Source organism: Symsagittifera roscoffensis, chromosome 2, assembly GCF_963678635.1.
Source record: "Symsagittifera roscoffensis chromosome 2, txSymRosc1.1, whole genome shotgun sequence".
In the NCBI taxonomy this organism is placed as follows: domain Eukaryota; kingdom Metazoa; phylum Xenacoelomorpha; order Acoela; family Convolutidae; genus Symsagittifera; species Symsagittifera roscoffensis.
Window position 1 is genome coordinate 33,932,761 of NC_087063.1, and position 24,082 is coordinate 33,956,842.

General features: G+C 34.0%; 2 protein-coding genes across 5 annotated transcripts in view; one reads left to right on the forward strand and one right to left on the reverse strand.

Annotated features, from left to right (window-relative positions):
- The window catches only part of LOC134840648 (uncharacterized), a 74,263-nt gene extending 59,915 nt beyond the window's left edge, over positions 1–14,348 (reverse strand). For 2 of the 4 annotated variants that reach the window (XM_063856610.1, XM_063856604.1), the window contains exon 1: positions 14,126–14,348. The gene's annotated coding sequence lies outside the window, so the exon portion shown is untranslated. Of the gene's footprint in view, positions 1–8,513; positions 8,717–13,920; positions 14,079–14,125 lie in introns of those variants that run through there. The other 2 variants (XM_063856609.1, XM_063856608.1) reach the window with 2 other exon arrangements.
- LOC134840652 (pre-mRNA-splicing factor ISY1 homolog) overlaps positions 1–24,082 on the forward strand; it is a 360,405-nt gene that overhangs the window by 52,936 nt on the left and 283,387 nt on the right. The window lies entirely within an intron of this gene.

The following is a 24,082-nucleotide window of genomic DNA, read 5'->3' on the forward strand; positions in this document are numbered from 1 at the left end:
TTTGCTTGCTAACTCAGCTCTAAAATAACAATGCACTGTTAGAAACTCTGTTGCTTACATAAAACCGCTAATGCTCTTTTTTCATGAAAATTTTTTTCGTAAAATAGGTTTCCGATTACTCCAATTTGGAGCATATTTACAGCTTTTTTTGTTTCTTTTAAGAGTTTGCCCGTTTTTTGTAGTAGTTTACAATGAACACTAGTATAAAAACTGAATTTAAAAAAAAAAGTTTAGCTTTGACTGAAAACCCACAAAGCTGCAATACCGTAAAATAAATTGAAAAAATATTTAAATTTCAAAAATCTTTTTTTTCCAGCATTGAAAGGGCCAGTCAATGCTAGCGTTTTTGTGCTTAGAAAAAAAACGTACTTATTTGTTTTAAACAAAAAAATTCCAAACTCATTGACGCACAATTATCCCTACTTATTTCAAACGATTTTCCCGAACAATTTGAGTCAATTTTTCGAAGTGTTTTTGCGACAAGCAGTATAAACAAGAGTAACTTCACTAGACAGAGCATCTGTTGAACTATTACGCGCATTTAGCGCACCGCCGATATATAAAAACACATTTTTGAAACATAAAACAACAGCTGAAACTTCTTTTTCAAACTCAACTTAATGTTTGCATTCTTAAAATTAGTTTAGATAATTTAATTTTATCTATTACGATTTTCTGGCAGTCCAAATTAAAACTTTTTCTAATAGCAATATTTGAATAAAATATTAAAATTTTTCTCTACATGTAGAAAACAAACATTTCTATAAAGTTTTTATTAATAGAATTCATCATGAACTCGGTGAGACAAATCAGAACATAAGCAGAAGATGTTTTTCTGTACAGAATCCTAACTGTTTTACTTTAATAACTTTTGTGGACAAATCACTTGTGCAAAAATTGCGTGAAAAAGTTTTAATCGATCGAAGTGAGCTTAATGGTACAGAAATAATCGCAATAAACATTTCCTCAAATTAATGTAAAAATCTGATATTTGCCAGTTTTAATTTATGATGAAATCTCTGTCGATAAAGAACATCATCAAACATTTTCATAGCAGGTTGACATTTTTTTCCGCTAGTTTCAGAAAATAATCCAAACATGACCAAACTTTTTTGCTTAAAATGTTTTTTTGAACTCGTTATTTCTTACATTTTTACGGGCAGCAAAAACACGTTCTTTCAAATTTTTCTTCAACGTGAAAACTTTTTGGGTACAAAACTCGGAAAAAAATGTTATATTTTTGCGCTGAAACTGTGTTTCTTCTTAACTGCTTGTCCCTATAAAATTTACTATATATCCCCTCCCTTGCAATTTTTTTTCTAGCTTTGTTTTTTTATTTATTGAAAAACCTTTCTGAATATTTTTGATTAAAGTTGTGGTTTTGTTCTGCATGCTTCAATTGAAACAAACCAGTCTCCATCATGATAAACCAGTCTCCATCTTTAGCCCCTGTGTTAGTTCTCCATCCCAAATTTTATCTGACTTTGACATTTTTATCAAATAAATTTTTTGATTTACCCATCAAGGCGAAGTTGTTTGAATAAGTTCGAAAAATTGATCAAATTACGTATTTATCCTTTACATTTCTCGATTGTGGAAATTGTTATTCTTAGTTAATCAAACACCAACATTTGAAATTAAATTTACTACATTAGAGTTTTTGCAATTTACTCCTTTCGATTGTGCCATGATGTTTGTGCTGAAGTTCTACTTTCAAAACCATATACAATGCAAAATGATCACTCACGGTGCAATTTATTATGTAAGTTTCTGCAAAACTTTCATCCAAGCAGTGATATGTACAGGATTCTAATTAATTATTTCGCAATTTGGTTTTCACTGTTTTGAGTTCTGAAAATCAATACTCTCCTCAACAGCTCAATTTAACTATACAAACGTCTTATTATTTGGTTGTGGATTCCACAAACTGTTCTGGATTCCGCAAATACGGTTGCGGATTCCACAAAATCGCCTATTTTTGGAGCAATTTTGGGCGGTACAGTGTTTTAGGTTTTGTTTGTGGAACCCTGAACAGCAAAGAAGATCAAAGAAAAGTAGCAAAGATGCGGATTTTGCGACAAAACTGATTTTGACCGGTTGCGGAATCCACTTACAATGCACAGAATGCACAGTGTGGCCTCGTTATGCTCTGGATAAACTTCTTCAAAATTTGAAAACTATTGAAATCTGCGCAGTTGTTTGGTTCTCATTGCAAGTTTGGTTTTCCCTACAAGCTTCCCTACAAAGGAAAACTTGCAGAAACTTATATCCTGTAATCAAATTGATAGAACTTGTCAGGAGGTGCTTTTAGACAACCTTTAGCTTATCTTCCTCTGTTTTTCAAGCAGCGAAGTTTTTCGTTCTATGTTCAAAGCTTCCAAATCTTTTTATTTGGATTTTAATTGAAATTCATATCACTTGTCATATAAGTATAAAAATTAGCTGTTTTTTTTTACAATTATCAGATTTTGTTCAAGTAAACCAATTATTTTGGAGAGCAATTACTCATTTTTAGTCATTTTTAGTCATTTTCAATCGACATTTTTTTCAGGTAGTCATTATGGTATCTAAATGATTGTACATTTAAAAGGAAATCAAAACCTCTGACTAGGTTTCAAAAACAGCAATCTTATCTATAGTATTTTCCAACTACAACTTTAAAAAGAAGAAATTTATATCTTTGCTTGAAGCATTGATTGCCCACGATCTGTTTATTAAACATCGATCAATGATTTACAGTATTTCCTTTGATATCATCAGGAAGAATTTGATTTTTTTGCAAGAGCAAAACAAGCGCAGAGCTTTTCTTGTGTCTTTTTTTATCGGGAAACAGACGCAAAATGTTACGGAATGTGCTGAGTTAACGTTACCAAATAACATTTGATTTGGGGTTTTCTAGCACAACAGTTTCCGCCGGGTTCCATTGGAATACTTCGCAAGATCGCAAGATCCTGAAAAGTATTTTAGCATTCTTTCTCTGCTGTGTTTTTATTGTCTCGATTAATTTTAATGCATTTAATTTAAGCGATTAACAAATGTTTTGACATTGGAAAGAAAGTTCACTTGGAAATTATTCGTTGTCAACGTAAGGTTTTAGTAGCTCGCCAAACTGCTAATTTCATGTTGCTTTATTTTAAAAAAAGAAGTTTTTTTTATGAAACAAGATCAAGAGCTTACTGGATTAATAATTTTCGCTATCCTTAGTTTTAATTCAAAAGTTTCGCTCTTCTCTCAAAAATTGATGACTATTACGGCAGGTTATTTGTTCAAATTGTCCCGTTTATCTTACAAGAGAAGAATCTTGAGGTAATTTACTGATCCGCACGCCCATCCATTAGGTTAGGTAGCTGATCAATCAAATCACCTTTTTTTCAATGCTTTTTTAAAACTCCAACAGAATTGGTTTAACAGCAAGATCGGTAGCGTTTTCAAAAAAAATTGCCAGTTTAAAGCGCATTTTATTAAAGCGCTGGTTAATTCTCAGTTTTTGTTCAGCCTTCAAGACTTCCAAAGTACCAATTCCCTGTTTCTCGTCACTCTATGAGCACATGACTGTTCTGCTAAGACTTTTTCTTGCCCAAAACTGCAACTCTTTATCAAAATACTACTAGAAAAAAAACTTTTGAGGCGTTTTGTCTCTCATAGAATATAATTTGTTTCAGATTTCTCAATCGATAAAGTTTTTCGTTATAAAACTTAAGCATATAAAACATATGAAAAATTGTTCCTTTTTCATCATCTGTCTATTTATCGATCGGGTTAGTTTGAGAAGGACAAATGAGCATACAAACTTGCCTAGCATGCTTCTCTTTTTTTGAACACTTAGCATACTGTTTGATTAAAAGAAAAAAAACGAAATAGCGTCTTCATATTCCTTAAAGGTTATGACTAATTCTTGACTTAAGTTTCGATCATATTCAAAAAATCTTATAATTGATCTTTGTTTAGCGTATGAAAACGTTGACACAAAAATCTTGACAAAATTAGCGAAAAAAAAATTAAAACTTGGTGAGTTAAAATGAATTGCTCGTTGTTGCACGGGCGTTTTATTGATGAGCTACAAATAATCCAACTTTAAATGCGTTTTGATGCCTCATACCTCACATTGAAAGTGCATTGCCCAGACTTGTTTAAAGATTCTTAAAGGTTTTGCATCCTTACTTACATCATTCATGTAGCATTTAAACAATGTTCATCGATGTTTCATCTATGAAACATGAGTGCGAATTACATTGATGTTTCATTGATGTATCATGACTGAAACACGCATGCCAATTTTAAGATTCATAGGTGAAACGTGGCTGCAGTTTAGGTTGATGTCATTAAAATATCATGAGTGAAGCAGACACTAATATAAAATTTCCCACCTATGTATATTGGGTTTCCAGACTACAGAATACAAAAATTATTGCACATTTACCTAGTGCGGATTTGACTTCATTAAAAAATATATTGATCATTCTAAACTGAACGGTGGCTGAATCAAGTCCAATTGGATTAACCAAATGAAAACAGAAATTAATTGAGCTAACTGCCTCTTCTATCTGTAGCAGTTTAATAATTTACGTATTTGCACAGTTTTCTTCAATTTAGATAGAAAAAGTTGGCTCAACATACAACTATAATTTAGTCTTTTTTTAATACTCTGAAATACTATATTGAATTTTGCTCTTCCGTATTCATAGGAAAATCTGTTGCATGATTTAGTTTTATACGAATCTGGTTTTTTAAGTGGCTATAAACAGCCCTCAAGGGCGTATAGATATAGCAAGAGTAGGGGGGTTGCCCAATTGATCCGAAAACAAATATGACGGATATATGATCTTCATTTTAGGGCTCGTCAGGAAGGTCTGAATGCATGATGAAAGCTGCGGTCTCAAAGTGCCATCAAGTTATTTTTGAAAAAATTAACTTAACTTGAAATCAAGGTACCATTTGACTTATCACGATATTATCGTCGCGAAACTTGCCGAAATGAACAATCTATATCATAATAATGACAGATTCTTTGGGTAAAAATGCACGGAGAAAAAAGTGCAGCTAAAACATAATTACTAAAAAATTTATTCAAACAATAAATCAAACCAAACATTTCAACCTGTTTTTGATACGCAAAGCACGCTACACACAATGCTTAGAAGCTTTCTTGATTGTTTTTTTTTGCTTGGATGGTTCGTGATAACTCTACCAGTTCTCCAAAATAATTCCATTCGATATATGAAATAAAAACCGAGCTGCTTTTTTTTCGTCTAATTGGGTGCTTTTCAATCTATTGATTCAACATTGTTTTCTTGTCTTTGTATTTCTCATAAAATCTAATTTAGTTCAGTTTATAAGGCGAACTAGTTAAGCGATTGCTTTTAAATATCAAAAATTTTATCGATATTTTTTTATTGTATCGACTGAAATTTAGCTATCCCAAAACGCTGTTAATATCTTAATTTCGACCAAACTTTCTGCGACAGAGAAAAATATTTGAAAAAAATTGGCAGTAAATATATGTTTTTTAACGTTTGCTAGCCGCACCCATCTCAAGACATATTATTTCGGTCATTTGAAAAATGCGGAGAAACTTTGTATTCGAGTGTGTTTTAGATTATGTTTTCCACGAAAAATCAGATGCAAGAAATAATCATTGGACTGGGTTGAGTGATGCATCCTATACCTTGGTTCAAAAAAAATGGCCGCGGCAATATTTTTGAAAAATGCGTATAGCTCGAAAGCGGCAAATTTTGGCAAAATGTGGCAAAAATAAAAAAGAAAGAAGTTGAACAGACTTTGTCGCCGTGTGAATCAATTGACAGGTACTTAGCTAATGAAAATGCTACACATCATTCTTCAACACAAAATTTTGAAATGCAAGCAAAACGCGATTTACTTGAATTTCTCTATGTCAACGACACCAAACAACGTGAATATCTGTCGAAACGGGTGAAAATGCCACCGCGTAGTTTCCGACGTAACATGAAAATCTTGGAAGAAAAGGGAACCTTGGAAAGAAAGAAAGGAAGCGGCCGACCTCTCCAAATTTCTGGCAATGAGAAAAAACGCTTATGTCAAATTGCGCTTAAATCTCCGTCGGCATCAACTCAAAATGTCTGTGATCGTTATAACGAGTTAGCTAGGACATCCGTCAGTAAATCCACAGTTTTCCGAGCTCTGAAATCGTCCGGCGTGCAGAAAAAGACTGCAAAAATCATCCCGAATATCACACCGGTCCATGAGCAAAAAAGAATCGAATTTTGCAGAACATGGAAGAACTTCAATTTCGGAGAAACCTGGCTTTCTGACGAGTGCATGTTCCAACTTCATCGGAATAAAATCAAGCTTTGGAGTTCTTATCGAAAAACGCCGCGAAAAGGTTTCCCGAAGTTTTCACCCAAAATTATGGTCTGGGGAGCAATATCGAGTAAAGGTTTTTACATGAAAATCATCGAAAGAGGTACAATTGATAGTTCCAAGTACTGCGAAATTGTTGGTGACTTTATTCCTTACGCCACTGCATTTTTTCCCGATGGCTGGATACTAGAGCAGGACGGCGCCACACCCCATACTTCCCGACAAACTAAAGATTTTTTTGCCGAAAATTTGGTACAATTTTTGCAGTGGCCACCCAATTCTCCAGACATTAATCCAGTGGAAAATGTGTGGATGATGCTTAAATCCTTTGTTGAGAAGAAAAATCCGAAAACAAAAGACGAACTAATTCAGTATGTTCAAGAATCTCAACATGTAATTTTGCCAGCGGTAAGAAAAAATTTGATGGGTTCTATCCCGACGCGTTTGGGCCAGTGTCTTGAAAACGAAGGAAAATTTGTGGAGAAATGGACTGGGACTGAATAGGCAAGACAAAGACGCAACAGACTCATATTTTCTTATATTATTTTGTTTGCTCACTGCTTAGAAAAATCTATTATTTCAGCGGCCACTTTTTTTGAACCAAGGTATATTATTCCAGTCGGGATTCGAACAAGATAAGATAAACAACAGTGTCGAGAAAATCGGTTAGAAAATTTTGATTTTTTGTTCAATTTTGATTGGGAAAAGCGCGCGAGCAGGCTCATTCATGCAGTGAAAACTACAATAGCTTAATTATGGTTATTTTAAGCCTTGAAATTTAGTTCTTCTTTTGGGAACTATTTTGGGACTTGAAATTTTCAAAATATACAAAAACATCTACAGAAAAAATGCATAATTTCTTAAATTGTTTTCGATTTTCTGAATATATTTTTTTATTTTATCGATAATTTTCTGCCAATACTGTTGTTCATTTTGCTTGCATTACTTTGACTGTCAATTTTTCTAAGTTATAGTTTATCTTTCAGATTTTTTATCACACCACACAGAAAAAAGACACTAATGTTTTTCAAAAATTTCTTTGTTTTTTTAGGACTTTGTTCGGAAGATTTTGAGCTTCTTGCATAGTAACCGGCTCTCCTAGTTTAATATTATTCTGGATCTGTGGGTACACATCAGTACCGTTCCCATGAATATGGCCTTGAATAAACTTCAAAAAAAAATTATCACAAAACAATAATATATAAAAAATGAGCTAAATAAATAGTTTCCAGAACGATAATAGTAAAAGACTAAAAATTTATTTTTCAATTTTGCCAACAAAATTTTTCCCCAAAAACTTCAGTTTGATAAAAACTTTTTTCGTTTTTACCATTGCAATTTATCGATCTAGACGCAATGCAATCCCTAGTAAATTTTTACAGCATTGGGTCTCTTAACGCAATGTTTTGATCAATCAGTTAGCTTAATTCAAATAATTCTTAATTCGGAATGATTTCTGAGTCTGATTACATCGCTGCGATTTCGTTCTTAATAAAGTTTTTTTTTCAGATCGGAAACTCCGTTTTTCACATTTTATTTTCACATTTTGAAATGAATATATAAAATTGTGAAATAGCGCTTCGATGCCTAAAGATGCAAATTCAGATCGAAACTTGAAGTATATGTTTAAAAATATGAAGTATATGTCTATAAACATATATTTTAGTTTTTATATCGAAATTTGAATTTTTTCACCGACCGATACTTGAAGTCTCTTCAAAGGCATTTCAAAAAATTTAACGTTTTCGGAAATGCTTTTCTGACCAAATTTTCTGGTTGCACCTTCGTTGACACTCGATGTAGCGCGAGCCTACTTATATTTATCATTTTAATGTGCGTTTACTCATTAAATATTCCCATTTTTCAAAGGGATATGAAATTAGTCTTAAATTTTTAACAAAGATGATTTGGTCCGAGAAAACTATAGCGTTTTTGCTCTCCATTAAGCCAGCTTAAGGCAATTGGCATAAAAAGGCAAGTCAAAAGAGAGGTTTCGAAAAATTTTGGCCTAACTGGATTTTATGAGAGCACATTTTCTCGAGAAAACATCAAAACATGGCAAGTTTTTTCGCTAAAAATAACTAAATTGATGAAAATCAAAAACTTTTAAAAGTTTTGGCATTCAGTCTTCTGCAATGTAAGCAAAAAAGGTGTCAGCAATTGAATTGACTTACCATCAATCGAAACATCAGACAGCTAACGAAAAATAAACAAAGAAAATGGCGATTGAAATGTAAGCAAAATTATGGAAATTTCTGGACGAAAAATGTAAATTTTTATAGGGAAATCGGTTGGTCTGTACTATAGTTAGAACACTCTGGCGTGCTGGTGATGAATTGAAATTGGATTTTAAGCAGAGCGACAGAAGAAATAAGAAAGAGAGAGAGAGAGAGAGAGAGAGAGAGAGAGGACTGAAACAGAGGAGATGACTTATGGTGTAAGCGTGAGACTTTGGTGGAGGAATGGAATTAAGGAGCTATTATGGTACGGCGACAAAGACATACATCTGTTACTGCGCGATGGTTGGAGTTTAGCAGCAACATAGGAGGAAGAGTGTAAATTGAAACGCCACTTGAAGCTATACGACACTCGCTGTATAACTGCGGGGAATATGAACAAGAATTACAGGAAAAGAGGGGAGGAGAAGGAGAGAATTAGAGGTGGGGAGGTGATATTTTATTTTTTGGGGAAGCGAAACTGCACAGCAGATGATCTTTTCAGGCCTGGCTACTCTAAGAAAAAAGTCCGCTAGACGATTCCTCTGAAAATCTGAATAAACTTAAATTAAAGCCTATCTGGAGACCAAGTTATAAATTTTTATCAGCCATTGAAGTTATCGCATAGATGCAAAGGCCAACTAGACCGATTAAAAATCTGAAAAAGAAACGCAGATCATTTGAAATTTTTCTCGTTTTCAAAAACAGCGAATTTGGAGGAACTAACAGTTAATAATAAAAGTCTTCGCGATACTGTTCGCTAGTTTGACTGGCTTTTCCTGATTTGACTGACTATAAAACTATTCCAGGATACTTTATTTTATTGTACGTATACACATACACACATCATAGGTATGTTCTAAGACCGACAAAAGATTAAATGAAGGCTGATTCCTTTGAAGCGATAAGAATGCAAATGAATATAAAAAGTCAAAGAAGTCCTTTAATGCGGCCGCGTCAATTTCTGTTACAATTGAGCAATGGGATAAATTAAGTGTGATAGCAAGTTCAGTTCGTATTTTTGGCTCAGTTTCATACCATTCTGAAATCAGCGTCGTCTAAAACCGCTGACGATGAGTGAATTATGAGCAGACTAAGAGGGAGGACAGGAGATAGATCTCCTTGTTAGTAGTAGGCGAACACGTGATCAGTAAATTGAATAGATGGTATGCAGACTGAGCATATTACCTTTTACATCCGATTCCCCTTAAGTAGCTTAAATGACGTTTTAGCCTTTAATGATACAACGCATTTCTTACTCAGATAATAGAACGAAAAAAAACACTGCGTTTTTGCAATGCGATACTTAATAATTTCAAAAACGATGTTTTAGATTGAAATTGCATCAGTCCTTTAATGAATATTGCCGGCATCCATTGCAGAAGATTTTATTCTATAATAAGAATTTTTATAATAAAAGTTGTTAAGAAAAATCTGCGTTTTCTTATAATATCAATATTTCACAAACGTAATTGCATAATTGAAAGCGGTTTCAAAAATCTTATTTTTTTAAGACTTCATTATCATAACCCATAGTTATATGATAGTGGCGTATGATAGTGAAGTCATAAAACCCTCCTGTTTTTTTAGACATGTTCGCAGTATAAATTTAAGGGTAAAATCAATCAATAGTTTTTGTCGGACGTTTTTTGAAAAAAAATGATTTTTTATGACGGCGCTACAAAGAAATGAAAGACGTTAAATCGTTAACTTATCAATAGCTCATCTTTTTCATTACTTCGATGAAGTGTATAAGTATGATTTAGCTCACTTTTCCCCTCGGAAATTGAACGGCTAAACAAAGAACAGATCATTCCTACGGTACTGTTTGTAGACCTCTACGTTTAACCAGTCTGAATCTACTCCCCGAAGATGTTCTAGGTCCACCCCTGGGATGAATTTCAAAATCTAACTCAAGTGTTTGATTCGCAAAATAAAAATGAATTCATCTGTGGAGGAAACAAGACTGCTCGTATCAACGCGAAGCCTTAAATGTTCCGACTACCTTTGAAGGTCTATGGAGCAGTGATGACATAAAAAAAATAAATGTAATAAAAATAAAAATGAACTTTTTTTAATTTGAGATTTATTTTGAGAAAATCATCCGCCACTACACGCCATATAGAGTACTTAGTGATAAACTTCGCTAGTAGTAACATATCAATTCTGGCAACTTATCTTCCTTCAGCCAATTTGGAACGATTTCTACGACGGATTAAATAGCCGCTTACGCGTGAATAGCGCGAAATATATCACGCGTTAATCGGCCCGAGTTGGCCAAATTAGCATTCTGTAGACCACTATAGTTTTGCAAAAAATGATCTCAGATAAAAAAAAATAAATTTGAGCTCAAAACAACAATACTTTTTGGCTAATAAAAAAATTTGTCAAAAGTGGCAGGTTGAAAGGTCGAAATTTGTCTGGAAAAAAAAGCCACCCGAGCACAAATATTTCGTCACTTTCTTCAAAAGTCGGAACAAAAATCATAGGAAAAACGAACATTTGCACATGCTCCTACAACACATATAATCTTACAACAGTAAAAACTAGAGGAAATATTGAACCTCCGGAATCTAGCGAAATTCTAAGAAACTAGCTCTACAATTTGGCATACTGCTAAAAGCGTTTTGGACGGGATGGGCTGTAATTATGGTAAATGCTTTTCAAAAACCAAAACAGACTTTTTGAAAAAAATTATAGGATACATAATTCAACTCTAATGAACTTTACTAAGTCTGTACGAAAAAATAACGAAAAAACAATTTAAAGGAAAATTTCCGAGAATGCGGATAAACAGTACCCAAGTAACCCATTCGAAGAAAAGGACTATGACCGAGACCAGGGCCCTGGAATAAACATATAAAAAATAAAAATGCAAATACACTTAGTCATGTTTTGTCATGTTTTGCTTTTCTGTCTCTATAATCAATAAGATTTGGTTATTTTTTGAGAAAGCACAATTTAAAAAAAAAATTCAAATCATGAAAAAAATCATTGTTAACCTAGAAAACACTAAGATAATGGCACCAGTCACTGAAAAGTAACAGAGTAACAGAAAGAAAATTGCAAACAAAATCATTATATTGACTAAAAGTTTTTCATTTTCTTCGAAAAATAATTTAATAAAAAAGATTATAATCGATTATATTGAGATATTAGTGCTTAGAAAAAAAATGAAGTTTTAATCCAGTTTTAACCGATCATAATCAATAAAGTTTGTAACTCTGTAGAAACTGTCTATTAAATGAAAATATGATCAATTATCATCAATGGAACTCGAGTGCGGGTATATTGTGACCTCAGTGAGAAAAAATGCATTTTTTTCTCAACACAATTTTCCAGAGCCAACATCAGCAAGCATTTTTTGACTTATTATTTTTGGCTCATCAAAAAATGTTTCGATTAATTAAAAGTATAATTTATCAAAATATATTACGTTTTGCTCATAGAACAAAAAATCTGTTTACCTGCATTCATAAAAAAAATTAATTATATCGGATTTTTATGGTCTTAAGTGTTAACAAGATACTCGATTCCCCGGTTGACCTCTTACAACAAAAAGGAACAAAAGTTGATTGTAATGTATGGTTTTTATCAAACTTAAATTAGTTGTAGTCCATTTAAAATCAATTGAAATCAATTTTTTTTGTTCCGACTTTCGATACGAAAGTAACGGAATATTTGTGCTCGGGTTGGGTTTTTTTTTCAGACAAGTTTCGACTTTTTAACTAGCCATTTTTGACGGAATTTTTCATTCGAAAGCTATTGTTGTCCTGAGCTCAAATTTTAAAAGATATTTTACCTGTGATCATTTTTCGTAAAGTTATGGGGGCTTTAAAGATTGCCATTTTGGCCAATTTGGGACAATTAACTCGCGATATATTTCGCGCTACTAACGCGTAAGCGGAGAGTTACTCCGTCTTAAAATTGTTCCAAATTGGTTGAAAGAAGCGTTTTTGCCATAATTGATTTGTTACAAGGAGCGAAATCTATCCTTTTGTACTTTGTATGGCGTGTGGGGGGATGGTTTTCACAAAAAAAAATCAAATTTTAGAAAAAAAAATTTCATTTTATTTTTTCTTACATTTAATTTTTTAATGTTATTACTGCTCCACCTTTAAAGGCAGTCGGAACATTCAGCGCTTCGCCCTGATACGAGCAGTCTTGTTTTATTTTATTTTTGGTTCGCAACATGCAAAATTTTGTAAGAATATCTTCATTTATCAAATAATTAATGACGAAATCTTGCATAACGCTGTTAAGCCTACTCGATTTCTACCCCTACCCTTTCTAAAATTGTTAAGGGATCCCATTTCACCTCTCAACTTTTCCTCTCTTGTCCTCTTACCATCCCCTTTAACGTTTGCTCCTTTGTTCAGTAACTCCAACAATAAAGCCCCTCCCCCCTCCCCCAACAGAACGAATCAGCCGCTCCTACCACCAAAACTAGCCTACCACATGCAATCCCACCAAATGTGTTTTTTGGCTAGCAATCCCGGTCAAATATATTATTTTCAACGTAAATAAACAAATAAATGAAATCATCCTCATTCACAAAAGTAACTTTAAAAAACAACGAATGCCTTTTTTTTTTAACTTTTCTTGGAAAGTTTTGACTACAAAATTGCTAATATTTTTCTTAACTAGTATGTACACCATTCTATTTTTGGTTCATTATATTTGGCTCATCAAAAAAAAACATTTAGCCTTATCAAAATTATAATTTTATGGCTCTCTAAATTTATTGAATTTGTCTCTGATAATAAAAAATTATATGGCCGCATCTAAGAGAAGTCAAAAGAAGTCAAACTGAAAAGATTTTTGTGGTTTAAAGAGTGGTCTGATGGTTTTTGGACAAGTTTAGATCCTCATTCTAACAGCCCACGTTTTTTTTGCATCACAAATTTGAAGACATTATTTGGCAATTTTTTACTGTTTTGGTTTTTTAGAATTCTTAGTGTGTTGGACTAAAGAGCGTTGATTTCCATTTTCTAAGCAAAGTGGGTCATCAGTTAAAAACTTTGAAATGTAGCACGTTTCGCCCCTCACACATTTCGTACTCACGTTCCGCTCCTTACTTATCTCACAATTAATCAACCACCGCTTTCTTAATTTACGATTTGAGGGGCGAAATGTGAGTGGGGCGAAATGTGCCAATAATTTCATGAAGGGCGAAATGTGTCAATATCAAAATTTTGGTTTTATCCCAATTGAATCACCTAATTGGTGAAAACGTCATACATTTATACTCAAATGATGTCAATTATGACCTAAGACGTCGGAACTTTCATGGCTTAGCCTTGATGCCAACAGTCTTAATCAATTTACAATAATTATTCCCATGCTTTAAAAAATGAATATTTACCTCTACCATCTGACTTTTGTTGATGGAACTTTATAATTAGTCTCAATAAATTCTAATATAATTCGGACAAGAACTGGAAAAAGACAACTTTTTTGTCAAATTCGATTTCGATTTCTTCTAAGGAACTTTGGTCAACCTCCGTGTTTAGACGGATAGATAAAACTATTTATAGGTTTGATTGCTTTTTAAATAAAAATATCCCTACCTTAAAACGCTAATCCCCACGAATCGGCGTCTTTCAGTTAAAAATAGAGCGGCGGTGAGTTGTAACTAAAGTGACAGCTAGTGCTTCGTTATGTGCCCAAATGAAATTTCTAAGCCCCGTAATTACCTCTTGCTGGTAAGAAAGAAAACCGGAAACAAATAATTGGCAGTTATATTATCAGATCTGGACCCACGTGAACACAATTGTTAACAGCCACATGAAGTGAACACTTTTCCCGTTGGTATAAAAGCTTAGACGTATACAGAAAGGAATTCATTTTACTTACCAATAAGCCGAAAAATAAAAGCGTATGGCAATTGGCTGCACAATCTGATTCTTTTCGACAAGTTTTCATTTTTTCGAAACCCAACAAAAGGGAATTTATCTTATGCATTTTTTTTGCAAAATTGAGAATAAAAACTCAAGTACTGCAATGTTAATAAACTATAAGTTTGTTATTTCTTTTTAAAAATCTTGTAGCGTTATTTCAAAAATAAGTTCAGAGATCGAACCGCAAGGACAAAAACGGTAGATTTAGAGTCCATATTCAGCTTTTCAAAAACACCAATAAAAGCGACAACTTCTGTGAAAGCACCATAAAAATCTTTCGTAAACCTTTACACTACTCTCATACGCCAAATGGTAGAAGAAATAGGGAAAACAGTCCGTAGACCAAAATAGCACAGCAGCAGCGCCACAGCTTACCTGCTTCTACAACTGCCAGACTCAAGAAATCTTGCTTTTCCAGAGTAAACTGTACTCTATAGCCAACAGTGGGATACCAATTTAACCCTCTTAGCGTTTTGTCTGTCTAGCGGGTCAAAATAGCACAACGCGGCGAGCTTTGAGGGGGAGGGAAATAAACCCTAGCATCTGACTTTCTCTAGTGTGCTGCGTGCAGGGCGAATTATTGGCACGGCGAATTACGTGGACTAACTCGGGCATAAATTAGCCCGGCAATAAGTCGGAGAATTGGCAAATAGTCCTAAAGGTGTGCAACTAACAGATAGATGTACCTTGAGCCGAAAGCTTTAGTGAAAACGCTTTCGGTGTAATGATGTGCGCTTTATTGTTGACGACGGTGTACTATTTTCCCGATGAATATGGAGGACATAGAGTGTGTTTTCAACCGATGTATTCAAGAATTAGTCACAAAAATGTATGAGCTCTAACTTAATCGAGCTTTTCGATCTAGTTTCGCAGCTGGCACTTTTTCGACTTGGTTGCCACTTGGGATCATTGCCCTCATGGTTAAAGCTAGCCCAGTTGAGAGTGGGTTTTATTCTGACTTTTAGATTACTTCTCGAATAATAGCACAGATTAACGTTATTTTCCCTTATTTTAACGGCGGTGGGCCGGCAACTGCAGCTATACCACTGAAGAAAGAAGGAGACTTAGTGGTGGGCCTGATTTTGAGGAGCGCTACACTACGCAGTCGCCGTAACAGAAAGGGAGCGAGCGAGAAAGGTGCAAATTATGCAGAGGGTTGGCTCTTTAGCTCAGCAGTGGCAAATTAGAAGCCCAATTTTTCCGGTCAGAGAGAACAGATATAATATCAAACGGCATTCGGTATAAAATGATATAGCATGTATAAATAGATAAGAATGCGTGCTAGCGGGCTCTATATCTTAATAGATTGCCAAACGTTTTCATGAAAACGAGGTTTGCATGCTGAATTGGCCACACATTCTGCCGCATAGGTTTCATATTCAGAGGGCAAAAAATATATAATCTCCGGCCGCAGTTATTGGGGCAAAACAACAACAAAAACGAAAACGAAATTCTGTTATTTTGGTTTGAATTCTTTTCAAAGTTTTTTTTTTGTTACTTTATTTCATGATGCGATTAAATCAGTAGCCTCTAGCCCTCTGAATTCTGGCTCCCAGTTTTTTCCAAAGGGTTCCCCCTTTAGTACTATTTCACACAGAGACGAAGCTGAGCTTCACATCACTTGCGATACAACAAGTGTAAGATAAAAAACAACTTGGCACTCAAGAAATAGCAAAGAGGAATTCAAAAAAATGTTACTATTAAAAAAAAATGAAAACAAACGAAAAACTTAATAAAAAACGATCAACTTTTCTCGTGTTTAACTTTGTTAAATTTTTCTTAATGAGGGCTATTGCTGGGTTGACATTCAGCACTCAAAACAGAGTTTCATCGATTGAGTCTTATCAATCAAAACAATTACACAAGAAGTTTTCAGGATACAAAAAATTCAGTGAATAGGCCGACAAAATTAAAGCCGACGCTCATCAGTAGAAACTCAACCAAAAACTTTTGACAAAAAATTGCATGTAGCGCCCTCAAAGGACCAAAAATTAGCATTAATGTAGTGTATGCAAAGTTTATACACAATTTGGGGTACTCGTTCGGAATCGGAATTATGGTCTCCTATTTAAAATTTTATCGGCTCCTATTTAAAAAGTTTGCTTAGCAATGTGGTCCGCCAGACCACTTGAATTGTACTTCATGTGGATGAACACAAAAAACAGTATTTCAAGTGGATAAAAACAAAAAGTTGCTCTTCAAGTGGGTGAAAACAAAAGGTATTATTTTTCTTTTCCTTGAAAGATATTCTGCTGATAAAGGAAGTATCAAAATATCATTTTTTTGGCAAAATTTTGAATCGGAAAAACTTTTTTAAGAGAAAAACGTATTCTCAAACCAATCACCCCAAATTGTCAACTTTTTGATCTTGCTATGACCGAAGTTTAACATGGTCAAAAAACAATAGCCCACTGACAATTTGGCGTTGTCCGAAACATAAATCTCAAAAAGAATCATTAAAATAAGGAAAAAAACTCAAAATCATGTTTTCTTATTTTTGGGCTAATCAAATGTCTAATGTCACCGTAGAAATAAGGACAAAATCTCATGCAATTGTTATTCAATGGTTTTCTTATTTTTGTGATGCGTGTTTGCATTTTCTTATGGAAACCCCTATCCAAAATGGTGGAATTGGCCACTCCGTGCAAATTGACGAGTCACTAGTGGCAACCCGCATCCAAGTTTAGGCGTAAATAAACGATTATAACGGATTATTATGATAATTTTCTGACAATTATAATTGATTATAATTACCATAATTAGGTGTTTAAAGGATTTATAATTGATTATAATCGTGAAATTTTCAAAGAGATTTTAATCTCTTATAATCGAATATAATTGATTATAGTTCTTACAAGAACCCTTAGAATCAATTATAATGTCTAATTTTGCCAAAATTTTGTCAATTTAATACTATATTCGAATTATATCTTATGGGTTACTATTTTTGTTTCAATAAAAAACTCTCTAAAAAAGAGATCTTTCGAAGACTTTGATTTATCTGAACACAAAGTTTTACCGCGAAACAAAAGTTTCATAGAGATCCTTTCCTATTAGTGGAAAGATTTCCGAGGTAGATGAAAAATAAACCTTCCGAATCAATCATGAAACTATATAATAAACATCGACTATTAACGCTTGCAACTGGATGCGGGAAAGCCAAATAAAATCGTTGTCGGCTCATCCCAGAGCGATTGGTTTTTGGTGGAATCGAGCCCGAAACAGAAAAACGATTTTTTTTTCAATTTGTTCCTGATTGCTCAGCTGAAGCCATTTTACCGATTATTGAAAGTTTCATTTTACCTGGGACAAACAATGATTCCGACGAATGGCGAACTATCAACCAAATTTCATCAATTGGCGTAACCACTCTTATACTGAATCCCAAATAATGAATCTCAAATACTCAATCTCAATTACTGACTTAATTCGGCGATATCTCTTCAGGACTCTGTCATCTCATCCCAAATACTATCTTCATGATTTGAATTCACGCTCCCAAATACTGGGTCCCAAGTACTGAATCCCAAATACTGACCTAACTCGGCGATATGTCTACCCAATAATGAATCAAACAATTACCGAATTAACCCAATGAACTTATTCGGTATTGTGTTTCCAAAACAATGTCCCAAAAATGTGTGTGTGCATTTTCTTATGGAAACCCCTATCCAAAATGGTGGAATTGGCCACTCCGTGCAAATTGACGAGTCACTAGTGGCAACCCGCATCCAAGTTTAGGCGTAAACAAACGAATGTAACGAATTATTATGATAATTTTTTGACAATTATAATTGATTATATAGTTACCATAATTAGGTGTTTAAAGGATTTATAATTGACTATAATCGTGAAATTTTCAAAGAGACTATAATCTCTTATAATTGATTACTATTGATAATAGTTCTTACAAAAACCCTTAGAATCAATTATAATCGATTATAATCGATTATAATCTCTTATTTGGCAAAATTTTGTCAATTCAATACTATAATCGAATTATGTCTTATGGGTTATTATTTTTGTTTCAGTAAAAAAAACTCTCTAAAAAAGAGATTTTTTGATTTTTCGAACACTTTGATTTATCTGAACACAAAGTTTTACCGCGAAACAAAAGTTTCATAGAGATCCTTTCCTATTAGTGGAAATATTTCCGCGGTAGATGAAAAATAAACCTTCCGAATCAATCATGATACTATATAATAAACATCGATTATTAACGCTTGCAACTGGATGCGGGAAAGCCAAATAAAATCGTTGTCGGCTCATCCCAGAGCGATGGGTTTTTGGTGGAATCGAGCCCGAAACAGAAAAATGATTTTTTTTTCAATTTGTTCCTTATTCTCAGCCAAATCCATTTTACCGATTATTGAAAGGTTCATTTTACCTGGGACAAACAATGATTCGGACGAATGGCGAGCTATCAACGTGTGACAAACAATGATTCGGACGAATGGCGAGCTATCAACCAAACGGATGGCGAGCTATCAAACGAGCTATCAACAATAGCCCACGGCCGATTATTGAAAGGTTCATTTTACCTGGGACAAACAATGATTCGGACGAATTGCGAGCTATCAACAAATTTTCATCAATTGGTGTAACCACTCTTATACTGAATCCCAAATAATGAATCTCAAATACTCAATCTCAATTACTGACCTAATTCGGCGATATCTCTTCAGGACTCTGTCATCTCATACCAAATACTATCTTCATGACTTGAATTCACGCTCCCAAATACTGGATCTCAAGTACTGAATCCCAAATACTGACCTTACTCGGCGATATGTCAACCAAATAATGAATCAACCCAATTACCGAATTAACCCAATGAACTTATTTGGTGTTTTGTTTCCAAAACAATGATCCCAAAAATGTGTGTTTGCATTTTCTTATGGAAACCCCTATCAAAAATGGTGGAATTGGCCACTCCGTGCAAATTGACGAGTCACTAGTGGCAACCCGCATCCAAGTTTAGGCGTAAGCAAACGATTGTAACGAATTATTATGATAATTTTTTGACAATTATAATTGATTATAATTACCATAATTAGGTGTTTAAAGGATTTATAATTGACTATAATTAAGTGTGACATCTATCAATTTAGTTAACCAAGTGGTAAGTTTTGTTCGTCGGTTCCACTGACAATGGTTAAGTCCTTGCTTTTAATTTCCGCAAGTGCATATGCAAGTTCAGTAATAAACAAAATTCTAAATTCCTTTACAGTTTGCAGATTCCACTTACATTTTGCGGAATCCACTTACAGTTGCGGAATCCAGAACAACTAGCTATATTTGCTTGTTGCGGAATCCACAACAAATTAAATGTGCCGACAAAATTTACGTTACAAGTATATGCACGCAGAATCCACGTAAATCTTGAGAGTGGAATCCACTTACTTTTTGGAACATGTTCAAATACTTGTCTCTGGAATCCAGGAACATACAGACACAAAATCGTGCGCATATCCCGTGCACAGTTTGGCGTCGTAATGCTAATGCAACCACGCTATCCTTTTTCTGTAAGTTGGTTTGCATTCAAAACCACTCCCAAGCAACTATTACTCACTTTCTTTGAAAATTGTACAAAATAACGAAAATGCGTTTTTGGTTTCGTAATTTTTTCCCGTTTCTCGGTAGCCAATTGCTCAAATTCTGTCAATTTTTGGGAAATTTTTTACTTGACTTGCACATGTTTTGATGTTTTTCAAATCTGGCATTTTAAATGATCACTATTGTTACTACCATCCAGGTCATAGTTTTCGCCAAACTGACAGCTGCAGCAATTTTTCCGTGGTACTGCGTTTGCCTTAACATGGAGTATGTACACATTATGTGTATATATGTATATCATTATGTGGATATCTTAAGTCTCGAAGATATCAGTCCGATCATTATCAGCCCGTACTATTTATAGCACAGCCTAAAATTGGGAAACTAAAAAATTTCTTGATACGCTATTCAATCATAATCTCGAACATCAATTCTTGTTTCATTATAGTTACTTAAGTTAATATCTTGCGATACTATCGTGCTGCGATAAAATTGGACGATTATGAGCATGCCAGTATAGTGGATGATGGTAATTTGGAATCTACAGTGGCAGTTTAAACTTTGGTCTATTCGCGTTAATACCAGATAACGCCCAAAGTCCAAAAAAATATAAATTGACGATCAAAAAATCCAAAATATTGTCACAATTTTTTCGGTTATTAAAAATCTTTGATATAAATGTTTATTTGAGTCGTAACATTTTTTCATTTCAGAATGGCCTCGTTTTTTTCATAAGATTTAGGCTACAAGCTGAGTAAACATTTTTATCAAACTTTCAAAAAAAAACTATTGATTGATTTGGGAACAATTATAGCATTAAGTTATATCACAAATAATGCAAATCAGGGAAAAAGTTTTGAATCAACATGAAGCTGATAAATCAATTATAAAGTACTTCGAAGTAACGCAACTTATCAGGTGTCAATTTAGGTTCAACCGAATGCCATTTTCAAAAGTTTTTGGTGTTTAATTATTAACCAAAATTTGATATTAGATGCAAACGTGATGAAACAAACTCCAGTATAATTGAAACTTGTTGTCAAAATTTTTTCATTATCATCCATTTGTGTTGCTAATTTTGACCATGAAATCGAATATATTGTCATTATCCTCAATTATTTCCGAAAAGGATAACCCATTTAAAAATCATTATAATAAATTATAGTTCATTTAAAATCAATTATAATTGATTATACGGATTAAAATCTTTCAAGGCTTGCAAATTTCTGCGTTACTCACGGCATACTCGCAATCTAAACTCAATTTGACATACAAAACAAATTTACCGCTAGATTACCGACCCCACGTTTACGCCAACCACTCCCCTCCCCCAGTTTACCGCCCCCATAGTTTATCCCCAAACTCCCCCCTTAACCAAATTGACCCCCTCAAATTTATAACCCCCCCCACTGCAAACACCCATTTACACTCACACGTCTCGCTTTCACATTCGCCCCCATTCATATTTGACCACCATTCACATTTGACCCCCATTAACATTTGCCATTTGCTGGAGGGCGACAAGTGACTTAAATTGGGTCAGAAGGATTATATAATATATAAAGAAAAGAACGACAAAACTAATCAAAAAAAATAAAGAGAAAAAATGTGAACCAAAAAATTGAAAACAAAAAAAAACTATTTTCAAAGCCAAAGTAAACCTAGTTTCATCTGATGCAACGTGTATCAAACCAAAAGCAACGGTTGAGTTTTGACTATACTGCACTCTGTTTAATCTGCAAATTTTTAGAATGATCCACAAAAAAAAATCCATTTGTCCATATAAAGCATTTTTACCTCTGACAATAACTTATTTGAAAGATTCTGAAGTCATAATCGCTCAATGAACGAAAGAAGGCACTTTCCCCAACCTACAGTATTTGTTTCTAACACCATTCAAATCACTTAATCTTGGAAAAAGAGAAGTTTCTATGATACTAGAAACATAAAAACTATAAGAGCACAGTGACATAATATTCCGTGTCAGGACATTTGTGTCCCAGACATTTATGTCCCGGCAAAAACAGTCCAAAATGCAAAAAGTGTCCAAGACATTTGGTTCCCAGACAAAATTGTCCCAAATACATATGAAATTGACTTGCATTGATTTTTTATCTTTCAAACAATTAATTTTGTTTTGCTTAATGAAAATTTTTTTTTCTTTTCGTTTTTTTTTTCTAAGAGAGTAACCTGAAAAGTCTGTGCGACTATGGCTGTTGCAATCAAACGGTTTTCTTTACAAAATTGACATTTGAGACGCCTATAAAACTATTTCAGAATGATTCTATTAGATTGAACAGTGGGGACAGATTGTAAAATCATCGGAAAAAGTCACTGAACTCGTAACCATTTTTATGGACTGACAATTTTTTCAAAATTTCAATGCGGGTTTGTATATCGCAGACATATTGTACCAGAAAACAAAACAGCAAAGAATCAGCAAAGGCAATGTAGTGATGAAAAGTTTTCTAAATCTAAAATCTTATGAATAGGTGGTTGTTCAAGCAGAAAAGTTACAATTTTTTTCACACAATTGTCCACATTTTTCACACAAACAAAATGCCCAATTTTTGAAAATTTCAGTTAAAAAAATGTTGCGCTGTGAGCAAATGTTCAATACAAGCAAGTACCTGAAGTATCATTTTGGGGCACGTTTTGATAGGTTTTGACCAAAAAGTTGCAGCGTTTTTTTAGCAACTAAAGAGGCTTTAGAAAAAAATTACAGTCAGTCCACCAGAAACTAGTGTCGTAAAAAAGTACCATAGGGGGATTTCTAGGCCCACGACGCGGGATATCACACACCTAATAGCCCTGAGGCGGGACGTCACACCCCTAACGCCCCTAAACCGAATCTGATTCTTGTTATGATCAATCTCATCCTTAACACTGAAGTAACTATTTCGTATATTATGAATAAATTTATCGACGAAGTGTTGATTTTTAGATGACGCACTTTCTCAGGAAGGAACCGAGATCTTGTAGAAGGCCGAGATCTTGTGTAGCGACTTGTAGAAGGCCGTCTTCATAGTGGGGATTGCAAGGTAGCTGAGAGATCGCACGACCACGCCAACTGATGCAATTAAATGGGCAAACACGATCAGATTCAAGCTAGGTCGACGCTTCATCTGAAAAAGAAACAACTAATTGTGAATGACAAACCTTCTAACAGTTTCAAGAACTCAAATTTGGCTTTCAAAGTCGCTTTTGTATTAATTCCACGAAAGTTCATAAACTGGACATGATTTTATAGTCGCGGACAACGTTTGACAGAGTTTTCGTTGCTGTAGTCTGGAAATTAATCACGGCATTACTACGCCAAGCTCGGGTTATTTGATGGTGGTTTGGAGTCTATGAATATTGTCACTGAATTTCATCAACATTGCATAGAATTACAAAGAGATCGAACAAGGGAATCAGTAGACAAAAGATTAAACACGGAGTATTTTTACCGGCGATCAAAATTCTGAAAATCATATACAAAATGAAAATTAAAGACAAATACTTAATCATGCTTGTGGTAGATTCCACTGACAGTTTTTTCCATTGAAACAAAACTTATCAAGTGTTACAGGATTCCAGATTTTTTGTCAATGCATTCCACAGCTGAGCAGAGATTTTTTTTTTTCATGTTGAAATTCAGCTCGCAGAATTCAGTGACAAACTTAAGAGTACAATGACAAAATGCGTAACCTAATGAAAAAATACAGAGTCCAGTGACAAAGTGCTCAATCCATTGACAAAATGAATAATCCAGATACAAAACGAGCAAAATGACTCCAGAATTTTGTTCATTGGCAAAACTTGGTTTTCATTAGATTCCAAAACACTAACAAGACTGCTCGTATCAGGGCGAAGCTCTGAATGTTCCGACTGCTTTTAAGGTTTATGGAGCAGAAATATCATATAAAACAAAAAAATAAAATCAAATAAAGTTTAAAAAAAAAATTTCTGAAATTTGAACTTTTTTCTATGAAAATCATCACCCCAAACGCCATATAAAGTAGAAAACAGGAGATTTCGCTCCTTGTAACAAATCAATTATGGCAAATAAGCTTCTTTCAACCAATTTGG